This window comes from Pinus tabuliformis, chromosome 8 (genome assembly GCF_031772625.1).
Source record: "Pinus tabuliformis cultivar Carrire ecotype Pingquan chromosome 8, CPIR1, whole genome shotgun sequence".
NCBI lineage: Eukaryota > Viridiplantae > Streptophyta > Pinopsida > Pinales > Pinaceae > Pinus > Pinus tabuliformis.
Window position 1 is genome coordinate 269,091,753 of NC_142294.1, and position 22,932 is coordinate 269,114,684.

Sequence of the window (22,932 nt, forward strand, 5' to 3'; positions counted from 1 at the left end):
ACGAGTTGGGAGAAACCTATTGTGGAGTTAACAATGCTCAAATTTGGTGGTAATAATAGTAAGCAAAATTTAAGAAAAATGTAGGAAATGTGTGCAATTAGAGACACTTATGTTGTAGACATGTGATGGACTTGCATAATTAACAAAATGAGGTGGATGCTTATGTGGGTGTCCAAATTATTAGGAATTTAGAGGTATCTCAATAAATTGCCTTAATTAAGTGAGTTAAGTATCAATTTCTAGCTCACTCTAGCATCTTGGATAGTGTAATGGACCCCTTGTGAACAAAATTCTTCTCTTAAGGGAGATTCTTGTTGAGCACCATTGGCCCTTGAGAAATTCAACAAGAAAGAAAAGAAACAAATGTGGTGTACTTTATCTTAAAGAGAACAAAGAATAAAGTTCAAGGGATCTTAATGAGATTATTGTGAAGAAACTCCAAATTGTAGAGGTTCAAAAGAATCCAAAGAATAAAGTTCAAGGGATCTTAATGAAATTATTGTGAAGAAACTCCAAATTGTAGAGGTTCAAAAGAATCCATGCATCTGGTATTTATTTTACATTCTATGTGAAAATATGTATTTTCATGTTGTTTGTTTACTTTAAAAATATGTTAAGCAATATACATAAAATTGACATAGAGATTTTTGAGATTGTTGAAATCTATGGGTAAAACCATGAACCTTATAGTATTTTGAAGTATGACTTAAGCTTAATTTATGTTTTTTTCTTAATTACTTATTTTTGTGATATGTTTTTTATTATAAATTAGGAGAAATTAAAATATAAACCATTTCCGGATCAGATTTTGAAATTTTGGAAATAGGAATGTCTTAAAAATTTCCTTTTTTGGATATATTTTCTGGCAAGCAAAATATATGATTAAATAATTATTATATATATTTTAGTATAAAGAATTAGGAATATAAAATGTTTTTATATGTATCACATTTATTATTTTGATAAACAAAAACTATATAAATTTTAAATTATACTATGAAAAATAAATTTATATATATATATATATTTTTCCTATTATGTTACAAGATAATGTTTTCAATAAATAAATTTTAATTTTAAATTATAATATTAAAATTAAACATACTATTTTAAAAATGAATAATTAACCTGGCCATATTTAGTAAAACCCATATATCAATTGGATTGATTTACACTTTTTCATAAAATATTATATTATTAGATTTACCTTTTTCATAAAAATATTATATTATTATTTGTTTTAATAAGACACTATGATATAATGTGTTTATTTTCTTTTCCTATCAATTCATTCATTTTCTTTTCCCATCAATTCATTAATTCATTCAAAAATTTAGAATTAATTAAACAATTTATTCCGAATTTTATTAAAAAAATTAATAATAATTTAATCCATACCATAATTATTATGCAAACCATACTAACTATAACTAATACACCCATATAAATTAATTCACATGAATTTGCACTAAGCCATGTAATATACTCAAACCCTGTTCGTTGCCGGCAACAAAATTCTATCGAATTACAAAACAACTCCAACCTTTCAGTTAATTATTTCCAGTTTTTTTTCCAATGTTTTTTTTCCAATATAAAAAATAGCTTTCGACATAATTATAATTATTAAATTTTAATTGAAATCGGCAAATTCGAAAGAACAAAGAGAAACAATATGAGTAAATCGTTTAATTTTGAATTTTTATTATAAAAAAAAATTATAAAAAAAAATTACATTAAAAATTTAGTTTTTTAATAAAGTTAAATATAAAATAAATCATTTTAATTAGAAAATATATTTTAATTAATGAAAATATATTTTAAGTAATTGAAAGGATTTAATGATAACTTCTCCATCCAGGTTCTAGTTTTATAATAGATTATATTATAAATTTCTGATATATATGATTTTCTGAATTAAATCATGTACAAAATTCTTCTAAGATTTTGCGCTCTTGTAAAATGTCTTATCATTTCATTCAAAATACAAAATCTAATCTAAAATACCTGGAGAAATATAGATTAAGTCGGATGCTGGTTTCTTGTAGGGTGTCTTACTACTTTAAAATGGAGTTGTCTATAATGCGACTTTTTGGAGATTCTGGTGATGGAATCCTGCGGAAAAAATAAAGGTTAAATCTTGATTTGTATTATTTAAAATAGTTTTTAAACTGTATATTTGGATTCAGCACCCTGAAAAACCCCTGGGACGTTTTGATTGTGCAGAAACTAGCTATCAAACATGCGATTCCAATAAATTGCTGCCGAATTTTGATCAGAAAAACTCACCAAAAAAATTCCAAAAATCCATTATAAACAATTGCTCTTAAAATATCGTATCATTCATTCAAAATACAAAATCTAAAACACTGGGTAATATATAAGTGATAGAGCTAGGTAATAATAACACGTGTAACGCAGCCGAGACATAGATTGAAAGTGATTACATTTGACTCAGGGACAGAGTTGGACGAGTGGGCAAATTGATCATATTTGTCGCTGAGACCAAGCTTGGCCAGTGGGCAAATGATATTATCATTTAGTTTATTTTAATTGAGCAATAATTTAGTTCATTTTAATATATTTAAATTTAAAATAAATATATATTATTATTATTATTGTAAATAATGAGTGGGTAAATTTATCATAAACAAATTTGATGAATGAGTAAATGATATATTTAAATTTTAAATTATTATCATTATCTAATTTTAAAGTTACTGATAAATTAGATATGAAATTTTTTTATTTATAAGATAAAAATCTATTGCTATTCAATTATTTATTTGATTGCTAAGTTTACTAATACATACATATTCTCTCTGATTTTTAGCGAGTAACCTTTCCAGATAAAACATGACAAAACCTACTATGCCAGAAGAGATATAAATATCCTGTGGTGAAGAGATATAAATATCCTGAGGTAACGAGATATTTAAGTGACAGATCTATGTAAGAATAACACGTGTAAAGCAGGCGAGATATAGTTTGAAAGCGATCATATTTGACGCGGGACAAATCTTCACATTTGTCGCTGAGACAAAGCTTGACCAGTAGGCAAATGATACTAAAGTTTCATAATGAGTGTAATTTGATAAACATTAAATATAATAAGTGCGACGTGAAAAAGATTGAAAATGCAAGATACCAACTTGTAAACGCGTGTAATAAAACGAGTGCAATATATTAAAATCATCGAAAAGACAAGATACCAAGTTAGGCAATGGCATGCAATGTGGCAGCAATACTCAGCGGTTTGGATAGGCCAGTTGAGATAAATGGCAGGCGCCTCTCCAATTATATATAGACGAAACTACCCTGACTGGTAATCTAGTTTCTTGTCTTCATAGTTCGTTCTGGCGTTACTGTTTGGATTTGTTTTCTCTTTGCCAGCACTCTTTTGTCATAGAATTTCAGGAGGCGGACAGATTTTCTACATAATCGTCGAGGTTTCCGGGCCGAATCCAGCGAAATGAGCTTTTTAAGTTCTCAGTTGTCAGGTAGTAGGAAGTTATTAGCTTCTCTTCCGGCACCTTCTCCGGGGGGTGAGGAGCGCGCTGATTGGTCTAATTCCCAACCCAACGAGACCAGTTTCAACTCTGATCTAGCTGTCATTCTCGCAGCTATGGTTTGCGCTCTCATCTGTCTGCTTGGCCTCCTCTCCTTCCTTGGTTGTGCGCGTTACTATTGCAGGCGCATGGGGACCGACTCATCGGATGAGGTTGCTATCCGTGTGGCCAACACTGGATTGAAGAAGGCGGGCATGAAAGAACTGCCGATTGTTGTTTACACAACTGATTCTAAGCGGTCAACGGGCTTGGCCACTGGCTGCTCCATCTGCTTGGCCGAATTCGAGGAAGGAGAAAAGCTGCGAGTGCTGCCCAACTGTCATCATGGCTTCCACGTGGAATGCATTGATAGGTGGCTGGCCTCGCATTCTTCGTGCCCTATGTGTAGGCATTCTCTGAATCTCGTTGGCCGGAACAAGCAGCCAGAAGTTGCTGCAATTACTCAGGTCACCGAATCTGTGAGCTAAATTTTATCTACGAAATCCCATTTTCTCACTCTACAGCCAATATGTGGAGCTGTAATTGCAGCTGGAAGATGCTTCCTTCGGGCTGTATATTGTATATAATTTTGGGGATCGCAAGAAAGATCTCAGTATGATTCAGCTATTATTTCGGTCAAAATCCCTGATGTAATTATCTTTTTATAAGTTTTACAAATTCGTTTTACAAATTCCAGATCTCCCATGATAATGTTATTATTTCGGTCAAAATCCCTGATGTAATTATCTTTTTATAAGTTTTACAAATTCGTTTTACAAATTCCAGATCTCACATTATAATGTTATATTTTTTATTAAGTATTAGGGTTTTAGCACTGCATTCTATTAGATATTATTTCAGGACCATTTTCATGAGAGGTAATAGTAATTGACTAGTTTCTCATGATTTTTGAGTAGTCTACTTAATACTTATTGTATCCCGCGATGCTCACAGGGGTGAAGAAGTGGGATTGAAACTAGTGAAATGAATCACATAGCCTCAATCATCCCTTCGAGGCTTGCACATAGTAACCAAGTCTTCACGTGAGGAGGTCGCCTCTAGCTCAAGCGGACTTAACTGTGGAGTTTTGCCCACAATCAAGCCCACTTAACTTGCTACCCTATATGCAAAACCTTAGCAAGTATTGTGCCTCATGAACCATTCAAGTAGAGTTCCCTTCACTCTTTTTGAATTAAGTATTGAGGGTTTTCTCAGTGCATCATATTAGATATCATTTTGGGATTCAACTGGAAGTCATTCATATATGACCATTTCCATGAGAAGTAGTTCCTTAATTTCTCATGATTTTTGAATAGTCCACTTAGCACTCATTGCATTGGGTGATGCTCACAGCTGAGAACGTGAGATTGAAACTAGTGAAATGAATCACATAGCATTAATCATCACTTCTGGGGCTTGCACCCGGTAACCAGGACTTCCCTAGAGGTCACCCATCCCAGTGCGTCTCTGGCTCCTTATGTGTGGAGCTTTCCCCACAATCAAGCCCACTTAACTTGCTACCCCATTTGCAAGCTAAAGTCATATATAAATCATGGAAATGGTCATAGATGAATGACTTACTTAACACAACTGAATACCAAAATGATATCTATATTTTTATGTTAATCTTCAACTTAATTTTAAATTTATTAAAAAAATCTATATACTATGAAGTTTTTGTCAGGCTAGGAGTAACTCCAGTTTGGCAGAAAACTGATTCGATTTATTTCATTAGGTAGGTATTGTTATATACAAAGAATGTGACTCCTCAGTTCATCTTCTGATGACTGTTCACATTCCAAATTTACCCAACGGCAGAGGATTAGGTGACATTCCCCCCCTTAATCTGAAGGGATGTTGGTGAGTCCAAGCATTGTTCTGAATCTTTCAAGCCTTTATCTTCCAAGCGCTTTGGTGAAGATGTCTGCAATTTGCTCATTTGTGGAACAATGACGGAGATTGATTGTTTTGGCCAGGAGTAACTCCAGTTTGGCAGAAAACTGATTCGATTTATTTCATTAGGTAGGTATTGTTATATACAAAGAATGTGACTGCTCAGTTCATTTTCTGATGACTGTTCACATTCCAAATTCACCCAATCGCAGAGGATTAGGTGTCAACAGTTTTAATTTTTTAATTTATGTTAATCTTCAACTTAATTTTGAGTTTATAAAAAAAATCTATATAGCATGGAGTTTTTAAAAAAATCCCAATTTTCCAGATGAAATGTTTTTTTTTTTAATATTTGCCTATAAATATCTCTCCTGTTTGAGACAATTTTGTAATGTAAAATGATAATGACATTATGCCTGATACATTAAATGTGTACTTTTTCATATAAAAAAAAGATATCTTTCGTAATCAATACATCATGGAAATAGTCATAAATGAATGACTTATTTAACACAATTAAATACCAAAATATATCTATATTTTTATATTAATCTATTTTTTTCATTTGTGTTAATCTTCCACTTAATTGTGAGTTTATTAAAAAAATCTATATAATATTGAAGTTTTAAAAAAATATCCCAATTTTTCAACTTAAATGTTTTTTTTAATATTTGTCTATAAATATCTCTCCCGTGTAAAATGATATTTACATCATCCCCGATACATTGAAGGTGTACTTCTTAATATAAAAGAAAGGTATCTTTCGTGGTCAATACACATACAAATCGCATTGCCGCCCTCCACTAGCTAGTGGCCGCCGACAGACGACCAGCTGTAGAGAGGATCGTGTGGCATCTTCTCGAATCTTCCAGGGGTGTCCACGAAAAAATCTACTAGTTGCAGTCGCTATCTTCCAATCACGTCGAATTTGGCGTAATCATATCGACCACTTATTCCGACAGCCTATAAAGTTTATCGCCCCGTCATTTGGGCGGAATGGTGGATGGGAGGGATAGACGGTAGATTAAGTGTTATTTTTTGGAAAGGTTTTTTAGTTTATTTTTTGATTTGATTTGTTGAAAATATTGTAAGTATTTGACATGTTAATTTTTAGCGATGGATGTGTTTTAATGGTTTTGAGGGTGTTGATTTCATATATTTAGTTAAAAAAACAGTGTAACTATACAAATCAAGATTTGATCACAATTTTTTTTTCATCATGAAAATTCAAAAAAAATGCACTTAAAAAGACTAATCCTAATTTTTTATTGAGTTAAATTCACAAAGTTTATTTATTTATTTTATGGAATTTAATTCACATAGTTGTGTTTATTTACTTATTTGTTTATTTTATGGAGTTCAATTTTCAAAGGTATGTTTATTTATTTTGTTTCGTGATATTTTTAGGTAGATTTGGTTTAAAATTTCGTAGGGATATTTTGGAATTTTAAGTTTGATTTTTATAATTTGCACAATCTAAGTGTCTAAGAAGATTTTGAGGGTGATGAATTCATTTATATATCTAAAAACACATCTTAAATAGTCAATGTCAAACAGTCGCAAAAAACATAAAAGCATTTGATAGTTAGATTGCTTTGGTTTTGTTGTTGTTGTTGATTTTGTTTGAAATTTAGTAAAAAAGTGATAAAATTATAACTTTAAGTGACTCAATTTGTACAATTAAAATGTAAGGGGTTCACAGCATACTGTTGAATTTATTTTAAGCTCCAAGGATAGCTCAGTTGGTCAACTTCTCATTGGTAAGTACCTCCCCTATTGGGAGGTCACAAGGACAAATCTCTTTGACCCCTCATTTGGTCAAGTTCCTGCTGATAAGTACCTCCCCTATTGGGAGGTCACAAGGACAAATCTCTTTGACCCTTGAATGCCACCTTAGTGTCCATGAACCAACCTTGAAAAAAAATTAATGTTGAATTTATTTTACATTTTAAAATATAATTAGGTGATAGGTGTGTTTATTTGGAAATAAAGCTTTTAGATTTTTAATTTAATTATTAATAATTACTAGGTTTGTCCCATAGATTTATCCTCCATAAAATATTTTATAATATTTTTAATAGTAGTCACAAATCAAGGGTTGAAATTTCTTTTACATAGTGTTGAACTTATTTTACATTTTAAAATATAATTAGGTGATAGGTGTGTTCATTTCGAAACAAAGCTTTTAGATTTTTAATTAAATTATTAATAATTATTAGGTCGGTCTCATAGATTTAGCCTCCATAAAATATTTTAAAATATTCTTAATAGTAGTCACAAATCAATGGTTGAAATTTCTTTTACATATTGCTGAATTTATTTTACATTTTAAAATATAATTAGGTGATAGGTGGGTTTATTTTGAGACAAAGCTTTTAGATTTTTAATTTAATTATTAATAATTATTAGGCCGGTCACATAGATTTAACCTCCATAAAATATTTTAGAATATTCTTAATAGTATTCACAAATCAAGGGTTGAAATTTCTTTTAAAAGTAGCTATTTCCTTTGTTCTTTTTAATTAAATTAATTAATTAAAAAAATTGTGGAATGAATGTGAGTTATGGTGTTTTTGGACATGTGGTATTAGTAAGACATGGTATTGTAGCAAATCCTATTTGCATGTTAAGAATCTCCATGGTAAAGTGTTATTGGATCTCCTTGAGAATCTTGGTATATGTTTCTTTAAATGTATATTATTATTATTATCCAATTTTAAGGTCACTAACACCACATTGGTGTATGAGACTCAATTGTTTGTGGGAAAAGGGATGTATGACACATATGAGACACCCTTGTTTGTGGCACAAGTTGGTGTATGAGACTTCCTTGTTTGTGGGAATAGGGATATATGAGACATATGATACACCCTTGTTTGTGGGACAAGGGACCCACCGGACACCACATTGGTGCATGAGACTCCCTGTTTGTGGGACAAGGGACCCTCCGGACACCACATTGGTGTATAAGACTCCCTTGTTTGTGGGAAAAGAGATGTAATGACACATATGAGACAACCTTGTTTGTGGGACAAGTTGATGTATGAGACTCCCTTGTTTGTGGGAAAAGGGATGTATGAGACATATGATACACCCTTGTTTGTGGGAAAAGGGACATAGCTCCACGCAATCATTTGACTGCACCAGACACCACATTGGTGTATGAGACTCCCTTGTTTGTGGCAAAATGGATGTACGACACATATGAGACACCCTTGTTTATGGGACAAGTTGGTGTATGAGACTCCCTTGCTTGTGGGAAAAGGGATGTATGAGACATATGATACACCCTTGTTTGTGGGAAAAGTGTTAAAATTGGCAACCAAGGCAAAACTTCATGTGGGTCATCTTATTGATGGCTGATAATATTTTTATTAGATTCCTCTTGTCGAGGGGTGTAGGATTGATATAAAGATCATCCGATTCCGATAAGTATTCATGGAGATATGAATTTATTTTGATTATGGAATTATTATCAAGCCGACCTACAACTCATGTAGGCTCAAAAGCCCAACAGTCGCATCTATTCACCCACCAACGTTGTGTATAAATATAAGAGGACTTTTCCTCATTTGGACTCACTCATCTCATCACATCTCTCTCTCTCTACTGCGCAGATATGAGTCTCTTCTCTACTGCGTTGAAATGGGTCTCTCTCTCTCACACATGTGAAGCCAGAAGCTGTTGAATTTGAAGCTACAACTGCAGAAGTAAATATTGACTTGCGTGGCCTAGAAGATCTCCTCTTTGGAACTGCGCTATAGGTTCATCTGAACCTCCTTTGAAAGCCGCAACTTTTGGTGGTGGAATGAAGTCAATCCGACGAACGGTTTGCAAGATATCGACTGCCCTAGTTTGAAGCCGGAAACTGCTGAAACTGAAGCTGCAACTGCAGAAGTAAAAATTGACTTGCGTGGCCTAGAAGATCTCCTCATCTGAACTGCGCTGTAGGTTCATCTGAACCTCCTCTGGAAGCCGAAACTTTTGGTGGTGGAATGAAGTCAATCCGACGGTCGGTTTGTGAGATATGGTCTGCCCTAGTTTGATAATGAAGCCGCTAATGCTGATGCTGCTGATCTAGGGTTTGCTACTGCTGATATGAATCAGATTTATTGTAATATTTCTCTCTGCTGAATTATTGAAGATAAAAGAAGATTTGATCAAAGGGTTTCCCCACACATTGTGGGGTTTGTCCCTGGCTAGCCGCCACATCTTGTGTCTCTTGTCTTGGCTTGTTTTCTGTCGATCGTTTAATGTTCTATCTGCACTTTACTTTATGTACATGTGATTGCTAATCGGTGGAATATAATAAGAAAAAGAAGTAAACTGTTATAAGCATAGAACATACCATAACTTAACATGGTATCAGAGCTGAGGTGAAGACAAAGCCCGAGCAAGAACAAGAGCAATCATCAAAGAGAATATTAGCAAGGCTATCCTAAAAGAACTATGGGGTCCTCAACACTCTTTCCTGCTGAAGACAAGCTCTGTGAGAAAGCTGACTATCACGGATGGAAGATGTCTATCGATCTAACCCTTGAGAATCAAGGAGTGTTGGATCATGTGAGAGGCAATATTGTTGAGCCTCCATCAAATGCATCTGCTGCTGCCTGGAACAAATGAAAAATGGAGAAGTCAAAACAATAGAAGATCATCCGGGACTCTATCGACAAGCACTTGGTGGCCTACATCTCTGAACTGGACATCTCCAAGGAAATCTATGATAGACTGGTGAGTTTATTTAAAGTTAATGATGCAGATCAAGTTTTGTTTCTTAGAAATAAGATGAGGGAAATCAAGAAGGGTAAAGATGAAAGTATGCAAGCATACTTCTTAAGAATCACCAAGATCAAGAACGATCTCCTATCTATTGGGGAAACTATTACTGACAGAGAAATGACACTCACAACTCTTGGAGGATTGCCATTTGAATGGTATGTACTATAATGTAATTCCTGGTTTCGAGGAATTAATGGCTAGATGCATTCAAGAAAAAACAAGGGTAGAAGAGCAGGAAATGCCCATGCCTAAAGGTCCTCCTGCTGCCTTTTCTTCTCATGCAAAGAAAAGAAATAATTCCGAGACTAAATCAAAAGGAAAGGCTGGACCTAAGGCTAGAAGAAAATGACGATGTTACATTTGCGATAAAGCAAGTCACTATGTATGAGATCATGAGCATCATGATGAATGAGATCATGGACATAAAGGGCAACATGAGATCATGCACATATAGGATAGCATGATGATGATGCACACTAGTTTGAGCAGCATTATGATGGATAAAATCATGGACATGGGCAGCATGATGATAATCATGATTAGAGAAGCATGGTACAATATGCAGTGGTGCAACTCGAAATCCCTCTGATGGCAATCAAAGGAATGACAAATTCAACAGCAAAGGTAAGAGGAGAGCTGGGAATCAAGGAAGAGGACAAGCATTCAAGAAGGCTAGAAATTCTAGGATGTATTAAATGCACCTGACCTCAAAAGGAACCTGGTGTCCATCTTGGCAATGGAAGATAGAGGCTTCAAGGTAACCTTCAGCAATGGCAAGGTATGTATATGGAAAAATAATGTTAAAGATGCCTTTACTCTTTGGTTTAGTGTTGATTCATTATATCAGGTCGATGGAAGTCCGCTAGGTGTCATGTCTTGTGACACATCTCTTTAGTCTGAACTTTGGCATCGGAGGTTTGCCCACCTTCATTACAAAGCTCTACCCGATGTAAGACAGATGGTAACAGAGATGCCCGAATTCCAAGTAGAGAAAGAAGGTGTATGTCCGGGATGTGCCTAAGGAAAGCTCAAAAGGGGACCATTCCCCTTAAGCCAAAGCAAGACCTCTGATATATTACAATTGGTTTACTCAGGCACACCTGAGGTTGGCATTAAGAGGGAGACTACTACACCACATACTCCTGAGAAGAATGGTGTGGTGGGAAGGAAGAACCACACGATGATGGAAGTTGTCCGGGCCATGCTACATGATCAAAGACTTCCAAAGTTTCTATGGGCTGAAACTGCAAACACTGCCGTATATGTACAAAATCGATGCCCTCATCAAGCATTGGGTTCCAAGACTCCTGAAGAAAAATTCACCGGTAAGAAACCTGATGTTTCTCATTTTAAAATTTTTGGAAGCCCTGTATATTTTCATGTGCTGAAAGAGAAAAGAAATAAATTGGGAGCATCTGGAAAGAAGGGAATTTTCGTGGGCTATGGTGAAAATACTAAAGGCTATAGAATCTATGTAGCCGGTCAAAGGGAAGTCATAATTAGTCATGATGTCACCTTTGACAAAGATATGGCTCTCAGCAAGGTGATCAATCTTCCGACTTTGAGGAGCTCTCAAGAAGCCGACACCAGGGAACCGAAAGAAAAGGATGATGAATCAATGCCTAATGTAGAAGAACCCATGGATCCGATTGATCCTCCTCCATATGAGCCTTCCTCTTCTAGGAAGAGGCCTTCATGGCTTAAAGGGTTACTTGATGATGCTGAAGGACATGCTGCACCCCGAGGAACCTTTCGTGAAAGTAAGAAACCTATTAGGTATCAAGGATACCTGACCATCATGAGCACGATCATACAAAATGAGCCTTCGTAATTCTCAGATGCCGTCAAGCATCAAGTATGGAAGGATGCTATGACCGAAGAATATGAGTCTATCATAAAGAATGATGTTTGGGAAGTAGTTCCCAGACCCCAAGACAAGACTGTTGTTACTTCAAAATGGCTTTACAAGATAAAGCATGCAGCAAATGGAAGTATGGAAAAGTATAAGGTTCATTTTGTTGCTCGTGGTTTATCCCAGAAGGAAGGTATAGACTATGATGAGATATTTGCACCTGTTGCCAGATATACGACCATCCGCTCGATCATAGCCCTTGCCGCTTCACAAGAATAGAACCTACATCAGATGGATGTCAAGACTGCGTTCTTGCACGGCTCGATCAAAGAAGAGGTATATGTGGAGCAACCCGAAGGATTTGAGATTTATGATTGAAAATCTCATGTATGCAGGTTGAAGAAAGCTCTCTATGGGCTGAAGCAAGCACCCCGAGCATGGTATGAGAGGATCGATAGCTACTTGATGAAGCTGGGATTCACTAGGAGTGAAGCCGATCCTAACCTTTACTTTAAGGTTGAAGATGACAAGCCTCTCATATTGGTGTTGTATGTGGATGACCTCTTTCTAACAAGTGTAGACCTTCTCATTCACAAATGTAAGAGGGAGATGGCTTCTGAATTTGAAATGAAGGACCAAGGACTTGAAGTGTGGCAGAAGCCAAGGGAAACTTTCCTATCTCAAGGAAAATATGTGGTAAATATATTGGAAAGATTTGGTATGATGAACTGCAAGCCTGTGACTACCTCGAGGATCTTAACTTTTAGAAGTTATATGGTAGTGATGTCGGACCAGACTTGGGAAATGCCTCTGAGTTTCAAAAACTCATTCACATTGATGTTCTTGGTGAACCTCCGTCGGAACATATGTTTTGCAGTTAGCATTGTGAGCTCATATTTGGTTGAGCCTCACTGGATTGATGCCAGGAATCTTCTGAGATGTCTTCAGGAAACAATCTCTCATGGATTAAGATACACTGTCAGAGATGTGAGACTACTTGGATATACTGATGTTGATTGGGCAGGCAGTGTGGTGGACCATAAGAGCACTTTCGGGTACTGTTTCACCTTGGGATCTGCTTCGATATCCTGGATGAGCAGGAAGCAGAAGTCGGTGGCTTTGAGCACCGCCGAAGCAGGATATATTGTTTCTAGCATAACCTCGTGTGACGCAGTCTGGTTGCGAAAGATCTTCAGTGAGCTGTTTGGATTTACATTGGATACCACTGTGATTCTGTGTAACAACCAGAGGTGGGATTCGATTATTGAGGAATCCCGTATTCGTCAATTGCTCCAGCAGATAGACATCATCTGGGATATGGTACGTCGATGAGCAAGGAAGCTCCATCAAATTAAGATGATGTACAGGTTGATACACCTTGTCAAAGCCCTGAGGAAAGATATAATCTGTGATTTTCCCAAACGACTTGGAGTCGGCAAGAAACCTTTGTACAAGGGTCCTGCATGTTGCATACATTGAGCTCTGGGAGCTCTGAGGGCTTGTGGTTCCTACTGGAGCAACATATGACCACAGGGTGACTCACCCTCCCCTGGTGGTGCCCACTGGAACAAGATGATTCGCTCTCTTGTGGGACAAGATGATTCGCTCTCTTGTGGAATAGGATGGTTCGCTCTCCTGTGTAGCAGGATGATTAGTTCTCCTGTGAGGCCTGGATTGATGTGTTCTCCATGGCATCCTGGATTGATGTGTTCTCCATGGCAATTGTAGCAGGATTGATGTGTTCTCCTGTGAGGCCCGGATTGATGTGTTCTCCATGGCAATTGTAGCAGGATTGATGTGTTCTCCTGTGAGGCCTGGATTGATGTGTTCTCCATGGAAATTGTAGCAGGATTGATGTGTTCTCTTGTGAGGACATGATTAATTAGTTCTCCTGTCGAGGCATCTTACCCATGCAGTCTGGGACTCATGGGAAGTACCTCTCATCTGATCAATGAGCAGGGAAATGAAGTTAGGGACCATAGTAGTACCGATGGACGCATCGTTGTAACTACAGTACTCCCTACGCTAGGATGACCTCCATTGATCTGGGATCATTGATACTGGTCTGGGACTAGTGGTAGGAGTTGTACCATACTATGACGCTGACTTCGGGTCGGTTGAGACTGGTCTGGGATCAGTGGTACATACTCTGAGACTGACTTTGAGTCAGTGGAGGATGATATTGGTCTGGGACCATTGGAGTTGTACTCACTATGACGTTGACTTTGGGTTGGTTGAGACTGGTCTGGGACCAGCGGTACATACTTTGAGACTGACTTTGAGTCAGTATGATACATCCTCGATCATTTCTTCTTCTTCATAATTCAGACAAAAGCAAAGTAGAACAAAACAATGCAAGAGCAGAGCAGAACAGAACAAAACAGTACAGATCAGTGCAGGGCAGAACAAGACAAAGCAGAACAGGCAAAATAGAGCAGAGCAGGGCAAGAGTCAGGCTATACAAGGCAGTGCATTTGATGGATGAATAGTAATGACCGATAGACAGATTGCAGATGAAGTTCTCCATGGTTGAGAGGGAGTGTTAAAATTGGCAACCAGGGCAAAACTTCATGTGGGTCATCTTATTCATGGCTGATAATATTTTTATTAGATTCCTCTCGTTGTGAGGTGTAGGATTGATATAAAGATCATCCGATTCCGATAAGTATTCATGGAGATATGAATTTATTTTGATTATGGAATTTTTATCAAGCCGACCTACAACTCATGTAGGCTCAGAAGCCCAACAGTCGCATCTATTCACCCACCAACATTGTGTATAAATATAAGAGGACTTTTCCTCATTTGGACTCACTCATCTCATCACATCTCTCTCTCTACTGCGCAGATATGAGTCTCTTCTCTACTGCGCTGAAATGGGTCTCTCTCTCTCACACATGTGAAGCCGGAAGCTGTTGAATTTGAAGCTACAACTGCAGAAGTAAAGATTGACTTGCGTGGCCTAGAAGATCTCCTCTTTGGAACTGCGCTGTAGGTTCATCTGAACCTCCTTTGAAAGCCGCAACTTTTGGTGGTGGAATGAAGTCAATCCAACGAACGGTTTGCAAGATATCCACTGCCCTAGTTTGAAGCCGGAAACTACTGAAACTGAAGCTGCAACTGTAGAAGTAAAAATTGACTTGCGTGGCCTAGAAGATATCCTCATCTGAACTGCGCTGTAGGTTCATCTGAACCTCCTCTGGAAGTCGAAACTTTTGGTGGTGGAATGAAGTCAATCCGACGGTCGGTTTGTGAGATATGGTCTGCCCTAGTTTGATAATGAAGCCACTAATGCTGATGCTGCTGATCTAGGGTTTGCTACTGCTGATATGAATCAGATTTATTGTACTATTTCTCTCTGCTGAATTATTGAAGATAAAAGAAGATTTGATCAAAGGGTTTCCCCACACATTGTGGGGTTTGTCCCTGGCTAGCCGCCACATCTTGTGTCTCTTGTCTTGGCTTGTTTTCTGTCGATCGTTTAAGGTTCTATCTGCACTTTACTTTATGTACATGTGATTGCTAATCGGTGGAATATAATAAGAAAAAGAAGTAAACTGTTATAAGCATAGAACATACAATAACTTAACAAAAAGGGACCCACTAGACACCACATTGGTGTATGAGACTTCCTTATGAAATAGTCTATAACGCGACTTTTTGAAAGCTTTTCTGGCTGGTTTTTCCGGTCGAAATCCGGCAGGAATTTATTGGAATCGCAAGTTTGATAGCTAGTTTCTGCACAATGAAAGCGTCCCAGGGGTTTTCGAGGGTGCTGAATCCAAATATGCACTTAAAAAACCCTTTTAACTGCAACAAATCAAGATTTAACCTCAATTTCTTCCGCCAGATTCCGTCACCGGAATCTCCAAAAAGTCGCATTATAGACAACTCCCTTCCTTATTTGTGGGAAAAGGGACCCACCTCGGCGCAATGATTTGACTGCTAAGTCTACGAAGGCATACATACTCTAACCCCTCTAGTTTTGAACCTGTGACCTCTTAAGAGGAAACAAGTGCTCTTAACCATTAGGTCCACTGAAACATACATTTATTCTTTTTATAATAATACTAATAATAATGACACATGGAGTAAAATAGAAGGTGATGGGTGTATTATTAAGACACTCTGTGATGTGAATAAACTTAGTGGACAAAAATCTATGCGTAGTCCATCCATGTTAAGGCTTGGTCTGTGTTCTCCATGTGATATTGCCAATCTAGATGCACATGGGTTGCAATTTCTCAACTTAGCAAACACAAATAAATAATAATTTAAAATAAAATTTTAATTTAATTAATTTTATGATTTTAAGACATAGTCTAACTTATAGATGAAATGTTTTTTTCACTCCAACTATACAAGATACAATCTCAAGCAAAATTGTTATTTTTTGTTGTCTAAAATACATTTTTAAATGCATAAATAGATTCAACACCCTAAGCAACACATGGGGCACTATAATTCTATAGATTAAACAACCTAAACTTAGCTTTTTAAAAATATCCCAAATTTTAATTAAAGTTGACCAAAAAAATACTCAGAAAAAATGTTTAATATATACTTCAATTTAAAAAATTAATAATATTATAATAAAATTCAATAATGCACAATTATAAATAAAATTTCTCTTAAACACATACCCCATTATATATTTCAAATTACCAAAATTTAAAAATCACAAAATTAATTAAACCTTATTATTATATATATAAATATAAAATGTAACCAGATTTTTTATAATAATAATTTAGAATATTTTATGATTGTTAAATTTTTACTATACAACTAATAATGATCGAAAATAAAATTTAAATTCCGAATATCGTATTCCAATATAAACACTGGCCATAATAATATTTCCTCCAAAAAAACCTTTTTTTTTAATCCCAAATAAAAACAAAGTCAAATAATTGAATTTAAATATGTTCGTAAATTTCTAAAATACTTTCAAATTTAATATCAAATAACCTAAAACAGAACCAATTAACATTACAATTATACCAAAACTCCGATAACATTCTTGTAACTAAATTTTGAACCGTAACTGTTATTGAAAAAAAATTAAAAATCCACTCGCGAATATATTACGCCATCTAACAGTGATATTAAATACGCCGCCACCATCTAACAGTGATATGAACTATCTTCCAACAACATAGACTACAGCGTAATCATATCATATTACCCCCATTATTTCGAAAGCTTTTTTTTTTTAAACCAATTTCAATTGAAATTTATCCAAACTTCCATCGTTATCCGAGAGGAGTCTCTTCGTGAGATTGATTCTCGGCCAACACCATGGAATATAACGTCATCTCGTTGGACCTTATGATTTATGTCAAATTACGATTTCAACACTTGCAAATTAAGATTTAAAATGAATATTTTGATTAAAAATTGTGATTTAGGTTAAATTACGATTTTAACACTTTCAAATTAAGATTTAAAATGAATTTTAGAATTTTAAATTACTATTTAAATAAATTTTAAAATTAAATTAGAATATATTCATATTAATTTTAAATTAAATTAGAATATATTGATATTAATTTTAGATCTATCAAGTTTTTAGATGAATTAAATTTTTCAAGAGGTAAATTTTTTTTAGTGTAAAATTTGAGGAAAGATTTTGCCACTTAAAAGAATTGATTCCTTTAATTCTTTCATAGATTTAGAATTAAGATGGATTTATGTTGGTTTTGAACAACACACTAATAAAATGGTTTAATTATAAAAAATGGTTTTGTATGATATATATATTCATTTTAGTTATTAATATTTTTTTTAATTTTATATTTAAACTTAATATTAAACATTAAGAAATTACAAATTTCTATTGTACATTGAATTAGAACAGAGTTTTTAATGGAATCTCTCTCTCTCTCTCTCTCTCTCTCTCTCTCTTTATATATATATATATATATATATAGAGAGATATATTGATGATGATGATGCATGATGATTAACTTCCAATGAGGTCTACTGAACTTTAGGAAAATAGATTAATTGAGTTTTTTTTAATATTTTAGTTCTATCATCAAATAGAAGAGAAAGAAGCATTCCTAGATCAGTATGGTTTTCTTGATTGAACGAGTCAAGAAGGTTGGTAGTGTGACAGATGTTTTGGAAATGAGAGCGGAGGTGAGTAAGTTTCTAGCAATCCAAGAGAAAGAGTTTTTCATCTTCAATCCTCTTAGTATCGCACAATTGACAATTTTTTTCTTCTCAAGGTGTTTTGGAATGGACCAACACCTGGTGTCACTTCGAAGCTCATGGGAGTTAGTTTTCATTTTTGTAATTTTAATATATTTATTAGCGTTGGTCAAGACACATAAATAATTCTGATTAATACGGGTGGGTTGATCACCTACTTATAATACCTTAGCTTCCTTTTCCCCTCTAGCTCCTTATCATCCCACAATTTTTCCTTCAATTTGGAAGTAATAGTATTTTTAATATTATACTTATTCTCCAAAGTGATCTCCTCCTTTAAACCCCAATATTTGAGCCATGATTGGGCATCCATGTGCCAACCTTGCTTGAGCCAGTGGTGGGGTTTTTGGCTAGAGTTAGAAGCAATTTTCGGGAACCTCTTGGTTTTGATGTTGTAAAGCTTCTTCTTATACATGAGATGGTAAAAAATATCCATGCTTTCAATGTGGTAAATGCTAGCTTCATTCAAGAGGATAGGATAGGGAGTGTTACCTTTAATCTTGAGGTTTTAGGTTAGAGATTTCTTTTGGATTAGCTCAATCTTCCTCTATTATTCTCTAGATATACTGTGACCCCAAACCTCATATCACTATAAAATAACATGGGTGATGAAAGTCTCAAAGAGGAACATTTTTTTAACTCCAAACCTAGATATAAGTAATCTCAATACACCAAAAAAGGTCATTGGTGAGGGTCATGCCTGTGAGGGACCTTTAAGGTCCATTTCCAATGTCGCATATTGTGACGATCCTTAAAATAATGTTGTTGTAAGTGCATATAGTCATGTTCCTTTATGTTTTGTCACCAAATCCATTTCCGGTGACACTTTTGGTGAGGGTTGTTAAAGGCTTGTCACTAATTCTCTCTTTGGTGACACTTCTAGTGACGATGTTTTATTCACCCTCACCAATGCTCTTTTTGGTTACTTTTGGTGACGGTAAAAAAATGTTCATCATCATTGATCATTCCAACGAGTTTTTGATCATGCTATATGTGTGTTACTGTATTTTTTGTCAAAAGATAACGATTTAAGACCATTGTTATGGAGTCATCTTAATTATGTGTCCAAGGCCACAATGGTTAGAGGCAATCAATTTGTTAAGAAGTAATTAGTGTGTATCATTTCCCTCAAGTAAAAAGAATATAGTTTTCCTATGATCAACACATGATTCATCTCTATTAGGTTTATTATCTAACAAATTCCCTTTAGATAAAGTTCCACTAGTATGTGTAGGAACTATATTATTTAATACATAATCAAGCTCTGTCAATTATATTAATGAGAGAGAGCTAGTACTCCTCAACACTCTTGGTAGGTGTTACCATGCTTTGGCACAAACATTCCTTGACACCTTGTATGTCTTGGAACATCTTTATACCTAGAACATTTTTCCATGACTAGGACGCCCAAGCACATGTTGGCAGGCCCTAGCATATCATAACACTCTCCTAGCATGTGTTTTTATGCCCTGTAGTCCATAGCATGCCTTGGAACACTTTGGCATGCATTAACATACATTAGCACTTGGAACACATCTAAACTTGGTGTTGGCATTATGATACAGGTATTGTCCTTGATGGTAATTCACTCAGATGAAAGATCACGGTGCAACATGTCAACAACAAAGAATTACATATTAGACTCCAAAGAATGAAGAAAGAGAGGTATACGTAGGTTCACCTTGTCCAAACTACATATACACACAAGTTTACTTAACAAAAGAAGCGTATACGTACACACGCACTTTCACAGAAGGAAAAATGTGTATATCTTGGAAAACCAAAAGTTTTTGGTCCAAGGTATTTCTTGGTCCAAGGTATTTGATTGGTCCGAGGTATTTGGTCCAAGGTATTGATCCTAAGTATTTTTGGTCCATGGTATTGATAAAGGCCTAAAACTATATAAGGAAGAGAAGATCACTAGGCCAATGTAGTGTAAGGATTTGAATATCTTATGAAGTGTTGCATCATATATGCAGGTTAATGAGTTTTTGATGTTTTGCTTGATATGATCTAAGGATGCACCTATATGGCTGATGAAGGTTGATAGACTGGGATTATAAAGGCTTAAGAGTATTATCATTATGTGGTTTGATCTTAAATAGTCTAGATCTAAATACTGACGCATGTTTTATTATGTAAATGTGATGATCTGGGTATGACTGAAGTCTAGAATAGTTGTGATGCTTTAACTTAGCATTTACAGATCTGTATACAGGTTCGCTTTAGTAAAAGAGCGTATACACGTTGGTTCAGCGTATCAGAGTAGCGTATACATCATAAAATTGAATCTGCAGATCTATACGTTGGTTCCCTTTGGTAAAAGTGTGTATACATGCTGGTTCCACACATGGAAGTAGTGTATACCTTATGAAGTATGATGTTTAAAAGTTTCAGTTGTTTCTGTTCACTGTTGCAGATTTATGGGTTCTGCTTTGTGTTCTGGTGACAGTGTTTTGAATGATCAGATTGATTGATTGTGATTTGCTTCAGTGATGATAGGTTGTCAAGTTATTAATTGATCTAGTTGTGGTTGATTCAGAAAGTGATGATGGGGTTTCAGTGATTGGTTGATGTAGATGTATTTGATGGTTGTATTGCAGTTATGATTTTCTGAGTTTCAATGTTGTTGATGGGTCCAGTATGAAAATTGGATGAAACATGGCCTTGAGATTGTGATGTTTTGTTCCAGGAGTATCCAGTTTGAAAATTCATGAAATGTGGTCCCTGGTGGAAGAGTGGAGTTTTTTGTAGGCTGGCACCTACATCTTAGTAAACATATTGGCTAGTACAAGAGGTAGGGGGTTGTAGCTCCCTTCCAGTAGTAGCTGGAGAACGAGAGAAGGTTGTAGCCTTTTGCAGATGGGTGCCTGCGTACTGGTATGAGTCTGCACTAGTACGAGATTGTAAATAAATTTTTTTATTATAAAAAGGAAGGCAAAGACAACAATAGCAGGTGGTTTTTACCCACATTGAGTTTCCACCTTATATCTTGGTGTTCATGCGTGTTGCTTATGTGTGATTCTGCTTTTACTGCACTTTCTAATAAATCTATGATATACTAGTTTAAGCTCAATACATGATAAATTTTCTAAATCAAAAGTTCTCTGCATATACGTCGGTTACTTTAAGTACAGTCGTGTGTACATGCTAATTAACTTCATTGAAGTAGCATATATAAATCTATTTGGGAAATAAAATTATAGATCTGATAATACTGATTCACCCCCCTCTCAGTATTATTTCCAACAATTGGTATCAGAGCAGGTCCTTCAGAAGAAGCTTGATCACTTGAAGGGATATCCATCATCATGAGTAATCAAGAAAGCATGGGATCCATCAAATCACAATTATTTGATGGAAGCAATTTTGTTTATTGGAAAATAAGAACCATAACCTATCTACAATCACTTGGAACGGATGTCTGGGAAATTGTGGAAGGACGATATACATTTCCAACAGAAATTCCTACAGATACGGTAGGTAAAAAACAATATGAAACTAATGCCAGAGCATTCAATACTTTATTGGGAAGTCTGTCACAATCAGAATTTGTCAAATTCATGCAGCTCAAATTAGCCAAAAATATGGGACAAAATCATTCTGAGCTATGAAGGAGACTCTCAGGTAAAATGTGCTATGTTATGAAACCAGCTCAAGAAAAGATAGAAAAGATAGATCAACGCCTTAGAATTCAGCCTCTTCGAGGGGGCAACCTCCTTTACATTACATAAATGAATAATTCTTGGATGATACAAATGACAAAACCCCCTTTCTATATATAGGAGTCTAAGGAGTCACAATATAATGCAGCCGACCTAACAATAATAATATAAAGCCACAAAAATAACAATAGAGGGATTCTATGGGGCACAGAAATAATAATATGGGGGTAATAGGGACACAACAATATAAATAAGGGGTATAACTACAATAGTAATGGGGTAATCACTAGTATTATAGGGACCCAACATTCCCCCTCTCCTTCAAAAAAGTGTTGTCCTCAACGCTTGAGTAGTTCTGGATACTTCTGCATAAAATTCTCATCCTCCCATGTGGAATGTTCAGCGGATAAGTTCTTCCACTTGATAAGATACTCTGAAATTGATCGATTTCGTAGCTGTCGAGTTCTTGTTTCTGTGACTGCTTCCGGTTCCAATATAATTTTTCCTTCCTTGTCAAGTTCTGGCAATATTGTTTGAATTGGGAGCTTGTCACCTATAACCTTCTTTAAACATGAAACATGGAAAACTGGGTGCAATCGAGAAGCTGCAGGAAGCTCCAATTTGTATGCCATAGTACCAATCTTTTGCAACACCTTGTACGGACCATAATACTTTGGTGATAATTTATTATCCTTCTTAGCTTGCTTTAGGGACATTTGCTTATATGGTTGTAGCCGTAGGAATACCCAATCACCTACATCAAAACTTCTTTCACTGCGATGTTGATTTGCCTGTTGTTTCATTCTATTTTGTGCCAACACGAGGTTATCCTTTAAGAGTTGGAGGACTTGTTGTTGATGTTCGATGTGATGTTCCATTGCCTGAACCTTAGAATTTTCTCTTAAATATGATGTGATGGATGGTGGTTGATACCCATAAAGTGCCATAAATGGGGTCATTTTTGTTGATGTATGGAAGGAAG

The 22,932-nt window shown here is 35.5% G+C and overlaps 1 pseudogene; it reads left to right on the top strand.

The window, feature by feature from the left end:
- Nucleotides 1-3,214: 3,214 nt before the first annotated feature.
- On the top strand, nt 3,215-4,238 carry LOC149235186 (RING-H2 finger protein ATL72 pseudogene; annotated as a pseudogene).
- The last annotated feature ends 18,694 nt before the right edge of the window (nt 4,239-22,932 follow it).